At 38.9% G+C, this 13,467-nt stretch overlaps 1 protein-coding gene across 1 annotated transcript in view; it reads left to right on the top strand.

Moving 5' to 3' along the window:
• Nucleotides 1–13,467, top strand: part of LOC106094466 (fatty acyl-CoA reductase wat) — a 166,229-nt gene that overhangs the window by 82,891 nt on the left and 69,871 nt on the right. The window contains exon 2 of the mRNA XM_059362814.1: nucleotides 10,009–10,074. The gene's annotated coding sequence lies outside the window, so the exon portion shown is untranslated. The remainder of the gene's footprint in view (nucleotides 1–10,008; nucleotides 10,075–13,467) is intronic.

Here is a 13,467-nt window from a genome sequence, read left to right as displayed (position 1 = left end):
TAATATGAAGTAAACAATCTACCACTAACGGAAAAGTTTCCTTAAAAAACGTTCTGAGTCGATTTAGCCATGTCAAATGGGCCATATCGGTTGAAATTTAGATATAGCACCTGGAGCCCCTGGAAGCCGTTTTTTCGTCCGATTTGGCTGAAATTTTGCACTTGGGGTTCTGTTATGACTTCCAACAACTGTGCCAAGTATGGTCCAAATCGGTCTATATCCTGTTATAGCCCCCATATAAACCGATCTCCCGATTTGACTTCTTGAGCCCTTACAGCCGCAATTTTTGTCCAATTTGGCTGAAATTTTGCACAAAGTGTTCTGTTATGACTTTCAATAACTGTGCCGAGTACGGTTCAAATCGCTCTATAAACTGCTATAGCCCCCATATAAACCGATCTCCCGATTTGACTTCTTGAGCCCTTACAGCCGCAATTTTTGTCCAATTTGGCTGAAATTTTGCACAAAGTGTTCTGTTATGACTTTCAATAACTGTGCCGAGTACGGTTCAAATCGCTCTATAAACTGCTATAGCCCCCATATAAACCGATCTCCCGATTTGACTTCTTGAGCCCTTACAGCCGCAATTTTTGTCCAATTTGGCTGAAATTTTGCACAAAGTGTTCTGTTATGACTTTCAATAACTGTGCCGAGTACGGTTCAAATCGCTCTATAAACTGCTATAGCCCCCATATAAACCGATCTCCCGATTTGACTTCTTGAGCCCTTACAGCCGCAATTTTTGTCCAATTTGGCTGAAATTTTGCACAAAGTGTTCTGTTATGACTTTCAATAACTGTGCCAAGTATGGTCCAAATCGGTCTATATCCTGTTATAGCCCCCATATAAACCGATCTCCCGATTTGACTTCTTGAGCCCTTACAGCCGCAATTTTTGTCCAATTTGGCTGAAATTTTGCACTTGGGGTTCTGTTATGACTTTCAACAACTGTGTCAAGTATGGTCCAAATCGGTCTATATCCTGTTATAGCCCCCATATAAACCGATCTCCCGATTTGACTTCTTGAGCCCTTACAGCCGCAATTTTTGTCCAATTTGGCTGAAATTTTGCATGTATTGTTCTGCTATGACTTTCAACAACTGTGCCAAGTATGGTACAAATCGGTCTATATCCTGTTATAGCCCCCATATAAACCGATCTCCCCAATTGCCTTCTTGAGCCCTTACAAGCCACAATTTTTATCCAATTTGGCTGAAATTTTGCATGTAGTGTTCTGCTATGACTTTGAACAACTGTGCCGAGTACGGTTCAAATCGCTCTATAACCTGCTATAGCCCCCATATAAACTGATCTCCCCAATTGCCTTCTTGAGCCCTTACAGCCGCAATTTTTGTCCAATTTGGCTGAAATTTTGCACGAAGTGTTCTTTCTTTCTTTCTTTCAATAACTGTGCCGAATACGGTCCAAATCGGCCAAGAACCTGTTATAGCTCCCATATAAACCGATCTCCCTAATTGACTTCTTGAGCTTTTACAAGCCGCAATTTTTATCCGCTTTAGCCGATGAAGCCGAAATGTTTGTCCGCCTTGGCTGAAATTTGGCGTGCAGTGTTCTGTTACGACTTCCGACAACTGTGCCAAATACGGTCCAAATCAGTCTATAACCTGATGTAGCTCCCATATAAACCGATCTCTCGATTATCCTTGTTCGGTTCCTAGAAGCTTTGATTTTTGCTGGTTTTACAGAAGTTTTGGTATGTAGAATACAAATTTGCCCTTCAACTAGATTTATTTTGTTTAAATTTTTAGCAGAATCCATGGTGGTGGGTTCCCGGCCGAATTTTAGCACGCTGTTACTTGTTTGGTTTTTTCTATCCTCATTTCTATCCACTGTGCGGCTTATTTTAAAAGAAAACAAACAAACGATTGAAGTGCAACTATATTTGCCGCAGCTTTAACCACCTTGTCGTCATTTACGCGTAATTAAATTGCCACTAATTTTGCTTTCATGGGCAACATTGATGTCCGTCTTTTCTGTAATTCCACTCAATAAAATTCTGAGTTTATCTATCAACAAGTGTTGCTGCTCAGACTGGTATCAGTTATTGCTCAAACTACTACTTCTCCTGTAATGTGTCGAATTCAAAGACTAAAATCGAAAATCAAATATTTGCACAGCACCGCACAGCATTGGATAAATAGTAGATGTAGTTTGTTTAAGGTCAGACATAGTTGGACGGCATCCCTCTTACCCATGTTCTCTTGTTCTAGCGAATGATTAATTTGTAAATTGTTATTGCATCACAAGTAGGATGGTTGCAAAGTGGCATACCTTGATCAAAATTTTATAAAAAGAACATACTCTGACTATAAAGTAAATATTTTGATTGTTTGTATTTACAATCGTTGCATTTGAGAAGGTTGAATTAAGGAGGCTATTCCAGTCATGTGGTCTATTTCACGACTAAAAGAAAAAAAAAAATAGAATTTAGAATTTATGTTCAGTGAGTGGAGATAATTATCGGCATCAGTTGTTTTCATTGTCAGTTCAGAAGATGTAGTTCGTCTAGATCCATTTAATTGGGATTTGATTACTCATGAGCCACAGTGACACACAGCTAAGATAAGTCTCTTTGCTGTTCTTTAGTTCAGATCTACATAAAATCGCAGAACCAATGGTGAGTATTTTTGGCCTATGAGTTTCAATTCAGTTAGGTTATTCAGGGTTGAAATTGCAGTTAGGGAAAATTTCCCATATCCAGCTTGGTGTATGACAACGGAATGCAACTCTATTTGTAAAGACAGTAGCATGATTACAACAGACAGGCGGCAACCATGGCTAGATCGGCTTAGAGTTTCACAACGATCACGAATATATTGGGTTGCCCAAAAAGTAATTGCGGATTTTTCATATAGTCGGCGTTGACAAATTTTTTCACAGCTTGTGACTCTGTAATTGCATTCTTTCTTCTGTCATTTATCAGCTGTAACTTTTAGCTTGCTTTAGAAAAAAAGTGTTAAAAAAGTATATTTGATTAAAGTTCATTCTAAGTTTTATTAAAAATGCATTTACTTTCTTTTAAAAAATCCGCAATTAGTTTTTGGGCAACCCAATATATATCCATTTATAATAAAAATCCATTTGGTCGGTTTTGTTGCTCTTAAGTTTCTTGAATAAAAATGTTAATGTGTGTCGTACTCTACTGTTAAACTGATTCCATTTTAGCCCCACATAGTCGATCTATATACTCAACTGTGGGGGTTTCAAGAATGGATCCTCTTCCCACTTCTCAGAATTGAGAAACTTCCCATATCATTTTCAGAAAATCGGTTTAGTCAGTTTTGGATCTACACCAGACATACAAACAAGCAAACCAGCACCAATCGATTTTTTTTATCCACCACTGAAGGACGGGGATAAGTTAATTATGTCATTTTGGTATGGAATGTTGTAAAGGGTGATTTTTTTGAGGTTAGGATTTTCATGCATTAGTATTTGACAGATCACGTGGGATTTCAGACATGGTGTCAAAGAGAAAGATGCTCAGTATGCTTTGACATTTCATCATGAATAGACTTACTAACGAGCAACGCTTGCAAATCATTGAATTTTATTACCAAAATCAGTGTTCGGTTCGAAATGTGTTTCGCGCTTTACGTCCGATTTATGGTCTACATAATCGACCAAGTGAGCAAACAATTAATGCGATTGTGACCAAGTTTCGCACTCAGTTTACTTTATTGGACATTAAACCAACCACACGAATGCGTACAGTGCGTACAGAAGAGAATATTGCGTCTGTTTCTGAGAGTGTTGCTGAAGACCGTGAAATGTCGATTCGTCGCCGTTCGCAGCAATTGGGTTTGTGTTATTCGACCACATGGAAGATTTTACGCAAAGATCTTGGTGTAAAACCGTATAAAATACAGCTCGTGCAAGAACTGAAGCCGAACGATCTGCCACAACGTCGAATTTTCAGTGAATGGGCCCTAGAAAAGTTGGCAGAAAATCCGCTTTTTTTATCGACAAATTTTGTTCAGCGATGAGGCTCATTTCTGGTTGAATGGCTACGTAAATAAGCAAAATTGCCGCATTTGGAGTGAAGAGCAACCAGAAGCCGTTCAAGAACTGCCCATGCATCCCGAAAAATGCACTGTTTGGTGTGTTTCAAAGATGCTGTTGGACGCAACGTTACGGTGAATGGCGATCGCTATCGTTCGATGCTAACAAACTTTTTGTTGCCAAAAATGGAAGAACTGAACTTGGTTGACATGTGGTTTCAACAAGATGGCGCTACATGCCACACAGCTCGCGATTCTATGGCCATTTTGAGGGAAAACTTCGGAGAACAATTCATCTCAAGAAATGGACCGGTAAGTTGGCCACCAAGATCATGCGATTTGACGCCTTTAGACTATTTTTTGTGGGGCTACGTCAAGTCTAAAGTCTACAGAAATAAGCCAGCAACTATTCCAGCTTTGGAAGACAACATTTCCGAAGAAATTCGGGCTATTCCGGCCGAAATGCTCGAAAAAGTTGCCCAAAATTGGACTTTCCGAATGGACCACCTAAGACGCAGCCGCGGTCAACATTTAAATGAAATTATCTTCAAAAAGTAAATGTCATGGACCAATCTAACGTTTCAAATAAAGAACCGATGAGATTTTGCAAATTTTATGCGTTTTTTTTAAAAAAAAAGTTATCAAGCTCTTAACAAATCACTCTTTATTACCCATCTGAAAGCCTCTGCTTAATTTTATCAAAATCGAATCGTATTTGGATCCTCGTAAAATTCTAATTTTATTTTCCTTTCGTTATTCCGTCGTTTTGTTAAAATCACGCTTCGGTCTTCAATGAAGATAGGGTTGCGTTTTATATTTCGGGATTGCAAATTTTGCTCATGAACATTCCACTAAGGAACAGGTTCAAACTTCTTACATATCAATAAGTGCAGTCCGATCCAAGTTAAAGAATGATAAGTGGCCTCCTTTTTACAGCCGAGTCCGAACGGCGTGCCGCAATGCGACACCCCTTTGGAGAAAAGTTTTATATGGCATAGCACCTCACAAATGATAAAACGAAATGGAGAAAGTTGGGAACCACAACTTTGAGAGAGTCAATAACTTTATCTACCTCGGCACCGCCGTAACCGAAACGAATGACACCAGTTTTGAGATTAAGCGGAGAATAATACTGGCAAACAGATGCTACTTTGGACTAAGTAAGCAGTTTAGAAACAAGGCCACCTCTCGACAAACGAAGATTACACTAAACAAGACACTGATACTACCCATGCTGTTTTATGGTTCTGAAGCATGGGTACTTGTGAAAGCAGATGAGGCAGTGCTTGGAATATTTGAGAGAAAGATTCTTCGTAAAATATATGAACCAGTTTACGTTAATGGAGAATATAGGCGACGTATGAACCACGAGCTGTATGAGCTCTATGACGATAGTTACACGCATCAAAATACAACGGCTGCGTTGGCTAGGTCATGTTGTCAGAATGGATGAAGAAGCTCCAGCAAAGAAGTCTTTCCAAGGCAAATACGATGGTACACGCAAACCGGGAAGACCAAAAGCTCGATGGAAAGATGAAGTGGTGGGAGACACCTCGAAACTTGGTGTCAGAGATTTTAGAATGAGCGCAGAAGATCGAGGTGTTTGGAACGCTATTCTACTTTTGTCTGGTGGAACAAATATTCTGTCATAGCCAATTAAAGTAAAGTAAGAGATGTTTTAAGCCTCCCAATATCTGATCCAAATATGGTTTAGATCGGGCTATATTTAGATATTCTCCGATTTTGCTGAAATTTGAAAGAGATTTGCACTTGGGGCCTCAACACTCGACCCGAATATGGTGAATATCGGACCATATTTACATATAGCTGCCATATAGACTGATATGCCGATTTAGGGTCTTAAGCCTATAACAGGCGCATTTATTATCGGGGTTTGCTGAAATTCAGAAAAGTGAGTTTTATTATATGGTCCAGATCGGAGCATATTTGGATATAGCTATCATATATACCGATCTGCTGATTTTAGGTCTTAATCTATTACAAATGAATTTTTAACCCGACCGCTGAAGTTTGTAACTGCGGGTTGTGCCAAGTATTCCAATATCTGTCCCAAATATGGTCCAGATCAGGAGATAGTTGCTATAGATATAGTTGCTATATAGACCGATCTTCGGTTTTATGGTCTAAATACCATAAAAAGCGCATTTATCCTCCGATTTTGCTGAAATTTGAAATAGTGAGTGAAATTTGTAATAGTGCTATAAGAATCCCGACATTCAACCTGGTCCAGAACGGACCATATTTAGATATAACTGTCATATAAATCGATCTTCCCAATTAGGGCTTAATCGCATAAATGGCGCACTCATTACACGATTTCAGACTGTTATTTGTATAAGCCACCTTAACGCAGAGGTAATCACGCCCACCTATGACGCTGAACGCCTGCATTTGAAACTTTGCGAGACCAAAATTTTTATCGGTGTTTTCCTCTCCTAATGCTGACAACATTTGTGAGGTACTATGCCATGTAAAACTTCTCTGCAGAGAGGTGTCGCTCTGCGGCACGCCGTTCAAACTCGGCTATAAAAAGAACGCCCCTTATCATTAAGCTTAAAACTTGAATCGGACTGCACTCATTGATATGTGAGAAATGTTTGCTCCTGTTCGTTCGTGGAATGTTCCCTGTCAAAATTTCCAAATTTACATAAATAGTCATTTGTTAAACGATTCTCTCGAAATTTGGTAGGAAGGATTTTTCTCTTGACTCTAGACATTACTGGTGAATTTCATGGAAATCGGTTCGGATTTAGATATAGCTCCCATATGTGTATATCGCCCGATTTTCACTCCTAGAGCCAGTGCAAGCGCATTTTTTCACCAATCTTGCTAACATTTTGTACAACGCTCGACGACATCCACAATGTCTATAAAGTTTGCTCGAAATCGGTTCAGATATAGATATAGCTCCCATATATATGATCGTCAGATTTTGGATAATCTACAATAATGTTGTCATTTGTCAACCATGTTTATTCCAGTTTGATCATATTTGCTCGAAATTTGATACGGATTGTTTAATAACACATCTGAAAACATCTGCCGAGGTCCATGAAAATTGGCTCATAATTAGATATAGCTCTCACTTTGTACCTAAAAGGCGGGTGTAGGATATTATAAAAGTCGGCACCGCCCGACTTGTGCCTTTCCTTACTGGTTTTCAACTATGGCAGGTTAGGTTAGGTTTAAGTGGCTGTCTGCCATCAGACTCACTTAGAGCTTTTTGTCCATTGTGTTACCACAGGAACAGAAGAAGGAATATGCCTGCTAGTTCCTACCGATGAACCATCAAGATTGCTTTAAAAAGCCTAACAACTTGCAAATGTTCACATCCGCTAAATCAGACAGGTTCTCTAAGAAATGAGAACCTAAAGTCGAACTTCTTTTGTCTGCCAGTGTGGGATATACACACAGAAGGTGTTCTATAGTCTCTTCTTCCGCGATGTCTCTACAGCTTCTGCAAAAGTCGTTGCTGGCAACTTTCGGTCTGTCAGCATGTTTTCCCATTAGACAGTGACCTTTCATGGCGGACACAATGATTGAGTCATCTGTTCTAGCCAATTACAGCAAAGCGGTATACCTCTTCAAGTCTAGATGAAGCCACATAGTATTGGAATGCTCACAGCCCCCTCTAGTCTGTGACCATCTATCATTCGTTGCCCTTAGGGCCTGGTCCTAAGAACCTAGCTCACATGTCGCTAGAGGCATACCCACAGATTCCAGTGTCCCTGGAGTGTGTAAGGTAGTTCCTAGTCTCGCAAGCTCGTCTGCTTTAGAATTCCCTTGGATATCTCTGTGGTCCGGCACCTAAAAAAGGTGAATTTCTCGTTGAGAGATCTGCGACAGTCGAGGGCTGTTTTTTGTGTTCTGAAATACGTTCTCCAGGGATTTAATGGCTGCCTTGCTGTCTGAGAAGATATTTATGTCAGTTGTCGTTATGATGTTATATCTTAGCCATTCCACCACTTCCTTAATTGCAAGGATCTCCGCTTGATACACATTGCAGTGGTCGGGTAACCTCTTCGATATGACCAGTTCTAGTTTTTCAGAGTACACACCAAAGTCCACCTGGTCGTTTAGTTTGGAACCATCCGTATATAAGTCTATGTAACTTCTGTTACCAGGGATATCGTACTTCCAGTCGGTTCTATCAGGAATAGTGGTATAGTAATTTTTATCAAAAAGCGGTTCAGGTTGGGTGTAATCCACACTGCCTGGAACATCAGATATTGTATATTGAGTTTTGAACAGTAGGTGGACTTTTGAAGCGCCGTCCACCAGACCACAACACCATATAGCATTAAAGGTCTGACAACTGCAGTATATACTCAATGCATGACACGCGGTCTAAATCCACAACTTTTGCCTATGGCTCTCTTGCAGGTGTATAGGGCAAGAGTTGCCTTTCCATAATGTTGTATTTGAAGTTCAACTTCCTGTCCAGCAAAACACTTAGGTATTATGCACTTTGTGAAAAGGGAACATTCACTCCTCCCAAGTAGCATGGTACTTTTCGATATGACCAGCCCACCTGATCGTTTAATTTGAAACCATCCGTATAGAAGTCTATGTAACTTCTGTTACCAGGGATATCGTAGTTCCAATGGGTTCTATCAGGAATTGTGGTACAGTAATTTTTATCAAAAAGCGGCTCAGGTGGGGTGTAATCCACACTGCCTGGAACATCGGATATTGTATCACATGACCAAAGAGAAAGCTCACTTATCCTCACGTCAGTGGTTGCTGCGATTCGGGTAACCACAATGTCCAGAGGTATAAGATGTAGCATTAAATGCAGTGCATCAGATGGTGTCGTCCTCAGTGCGGCTGTGATGCACAAACAAGCCCTCCTTTGGATTCGTTAAAGTATTGAGCAGTAGGTGGATTTTTGAAGCGCCGTCCACCAGACCACAACACCATATAGCATAATAGGTCTGACAACTGCAGTATATACCCAATGCATGACACGCGGTCTAAACCCCCCAACTTTTGCCAATGGCTCTCTTGCAGGTGTATGGGCAAGAGTGGCCCTTCTTGCCCTTTCCAAAATGTTGTATTTCAAGTTCAGTTTCTTGTTCAGCAAAACACTCAGGTATTTTGCGCTTTCAGTAAATGGAACATTCTTTCCCACCCAAGCAAACAGATTCCACTGTAGGCAACTTGTATCTCCTGCTGTCTGCACGGATTTATACCTAGACCACTTTTGGTAGCCCACTTTGCTGTTGCACGTAGAGCTTCCTGAAGTACATCTCTTAGAGTACTGGGAAACTTTCCCTTAACTGCAACTGCCACGTCTTCAGCATACGCAACCACTTTTGAGCCTTTTTCCTCCAGAGACAATAATTTATTGTTAATGGCTATATTCCAAAGTATGGGAGGCAGTACATCTCCTTGAGGTGTTCCTCTGCTGTTCCATCTTTTTAGATCCACAGATCTCAAGCCTGCCGTTATGCATCTTTTAGTAAGTAAGTTATTTATAAACTTTCTTATGGAGGAGTTGATGCCTAGAAACTCCAACTCCTTCATGATTGACATCGGTTTTACATTATTGAGAGCCCCTTCAATGCTACCATTGTGTATTCCTTGACAGCGAGAGAACACTCTATGTAGCCGACTGGGTCGTGAGGGGCTGTTTCATTGGATTTGCCTTTATTATATGCATGCTGCTGCCGCGACAGGAGACCTCCAGGGATCTTTGCCCTAAGATGTGTTTCTATCAACCTCTCAAGAGTCTTCAGCATAAAGAATGGCTGACTAATAGAACGAAAATCCTTCGCCTTCGGGTGGTAGGGTTTTCCTGCTTTAGGAATGGAAATGACCTTTGTGTCTCTCCATCCCACAGGTATATATGACATGCTGATACAAACAGAGTATATCTCCCTAGGCCAGGGAGCCAGTCTATCATAGTTACGCTTGAACATTAATTCTAATCATTTTCAAATTTTGTTTTCTTCTCTTTTTTCAGATTGAATTTCTTCAAATCCTTGTTTCTGACATTTCCACGAATTCATTTCGACATTGGCATATTAAGGTAAGCCAACTCTTCAAAATGTTTTTGTTCTAAAATATTGATAATCATAATATTCTAATGGCATAATCATTGAGACAGCTTTCGCAAGTTTTAAATTGCCAAGAAATTACGCAGAAAAAACAGAACAAAACAAGTTTAATAATAATAACAATGAGTAGATATTATTATAATCGTGATTGATTGATAGAAAGATTGATAGACTGTGATTGAAACACATGTGTATTTGTTTTTTTTTTTCTTCAGGAATTTCTCTAATATCTTATTAATAAGAATTGGCAGCAAATCAATTGAAATATCCCATCGATATTTATCACAGCATTCTATTGTTGTTAGCCCATATCTCCATAATGCGAATATAAAGCTCTTGCTCCTCTTGGCTGCCCGCATCCTTTGTGTGTGTGATTTGTGTAATAGGACTTTATTGGTTTTTAATGAATCCCTGTTTCTTGTTGTTTTTGTTATTTTGCATTTTTATATTCACTATATATTGAGCCAATCAATCATTCATTCCAATTTGTCAATCATTGTTGCTATCAATTTGCGACATGTTAGACAGAAATTTTATAGAAATTCGTAAATAATTGTGTCTATATGCTTAGATTTTTTTGTTCATACTTTATTTTTAATCAAATCATGGTTGTGGATGAATCGATTGAAAGGAGTGTGGGAGGGAATTTCAAATAATTATCATTTAGAATTTAAATTTTAATTGGTCTAACAGTAGACAAAAAAACTTGGCATGAAGTGGCATTTTGTGGCAACACAAAGTAATTTGAATATGTGTACCATACATGGATATGAAAGCAACACTTTTAACACTTTGAAATAAGAATCTATGGATTATAATACATATTTAAATTTTTACATTTTCTGGGTCCCCATCATATTTTGAATCGATATATCTATCTGGCTTCGTCCATTAATTTCTCTTCCTATTTAAATATGTGGGTCAACTTTTACTAGACACGGGTTACACGATGTAACCTTTGTTTCAGAGTATATCAACAGTTGAATATCTGATTATGGTTACATACGTTACAATATTAATGAGATTCCCTATGGGGAACGAAACTGCAACGAACATCCTCGCTCCATCCATCTATCGCTTAAGCCTGTATAGCCTCTAACCAAGCCAAGGCAATGACTGCCTTATTGGCCGAGAGAATTGGTTGGTCTAAGGAAAGGTGAGAATTTATTCTCACTGATAAGCGTTTGCCGAGAATTGTTGAAAGGAACTTGAGTCTGAGTCATTAATTTGGGCGATCAGCCCTTGATGGCCAAGTCGGCTGCATAAAAGGCTGTCCCGCCGACAAGAAATATGTACTGGCATCGTTTCTTGACATTTAGGGTGTCTTCAATACTGAACAAGCAAAAAGGCGTTAAGTTCGGCCGGGCCGAACTTTGCATACCCACTACCTCGGGTATATAAGTAAACCACCTTTCATCAAAATCCGGTGAAAATTGCATACCTTATGTCCCATATCAGTTATATCGAAATATATTCCCATTTGGACCAAATACTACAATAATAGGTACAAGTCATTGTTCAATTGTGTATAACAAACCAGTAAGGAAAGGCAAAAGGCGGGCGGTGCCGACTTTATAATACCCTACACCTGACGAACTGACGAACAAATACATGGGAGCTATATCTAAATCTAAACCGATTTCGGCCAAATTTTATGGATATTGTGGAATTCGTCGAGGAAACCGTTGTTCAAAATTTTGTGGAAGATTGGTCAATAAATGCGTTTGCAGTGGGTCTAGGAGTAAAAATCGGGCGATATATATATCTGAACAGATTTCTATGAAATTCACCAGTAATATTGAGAGTCAGAAGAAAATCCTTCCCAACGAATTTCAAGAGAATCGGTTAACAAATGACCATTTTATTGCTGTATTACTGCAAATCGGACGAAAATATATACCGAACCGATTTCTATAAAATTCACCACTAATATCGAGAGTGATAAGAAAATCCTTCCTGTCGAATTTCGAGAGAATCGGTTAACAAATGACCATTTTATTGCTGTATTACTGCAAATCGGACAAACATATATATGGGAGCTATATCCAAATCTGAACCGATTTCTATGAAATTCACCAGTAATATTTAGAGTCATAAGAAAATCCTTCCTGTCGAATTTCGAGAGAATCGGTTAACAAATGACCATTTTATTGTTGTATTACTCCAAATCGGACGAAAATATATATGGGAGCTATATCCAAATCTAAACCTATTTTTATCAAATTCACCAGTAATATTTAGAATCAGAAGAAAATCCCTCCCAACAAATTTCAAGAGAATCGGTTAACAAATGACCATTTTATTGCTATATTACTCCAAATCGGACGAAAATATATAAGGGAGCTATATCCAAATCTAAACCGATTACTATGAAATTTACCAGTAATATTTAGAGTCGTAAGAAAATCCTTCCCAACGAATTTCAAGAGAATCGGTTAACAAATGACCATTTAATTGCTGTATTATTGCAAATCGGACAAACATATATATGGGAGCTATATCCAAATCTGAACCGATTACTATGAAATTTACCAGTAATATTGAGAGCCATTAGAAAATCCTTCCTGTCGAATTTCGAGAGAATCTGTTGGCAAATGACCATTTTATTGTTGTATTACTCCAAATCGGACGAAAACATATATGGGAGCTGTATTCAAATCTGAACCGATTACTATGAAATTTACCAGTAATATTGAGAGTCATAAGAAAATCCTACCTGTCGAATTCCAAGAGAATCGGTTAACAAATGACCATTTTATTGCTGTATTACTCCAAATCGGACGAAAATATATATGGGAGCTATATCCAATTCTGAACAGATTACTATGAAATTCACCACTAATATCGAAAGTCATAAGAAAATCCTTCCTGCCAAATTTCGAGAGAGTCGGCTAACAAATGACCATTTTATTGCTGTATTACTGCAATTCGGACGAACCTATATATGGAAGCTATATCCAAATCTGAACCGATTTCTTCCAATTTCAATAGGCTTCGTCTCTAGGCCGAAGAACATACCCATACCAAATTTGAAGACGATCGGATGAAAATTGCGACCTAGTAGTTTGTACACAAATTAACATGGACAGACGGACAGACAGACGGACGGACGGACAGACCGACAGACGGACATAAGCTATATCGAATCAGAAAGTTATTCTGAGTCGATCGGTATACTTACAAATGGGTCTATATCTCTTCGATTTGGGTGTTACAAACTAATTCACTAAGTTATAATACCCTGTACAACAGTAGTGGTGTAGGGTATAAATATTGGTCTCTTTAGTAGCTATGTCTAAAAATAAACCGATCTGAACCATATACGACACGGATGTCGAAAAGCTTAATATAAATCACTGTGTCAA

Source organism: Stomoxys calcitrans, chromosome 2, assembly GCF_963082655.1.
Source record: "Stomoxys calcitrans chromosome 2, idStoCalc2.1, whole genome shotgun sequence".
Lineage (NCBI taxonomy): Eukaryota > Metazoa > Arthropoda > Insecta > Diptera > Muscidae > Stomoxys > Stomoxys calcitrans.
Note: the sequence above shows the minus strand (reverse complement) of the source record. Positions and strands in the feature narration are given on the sequence as shown.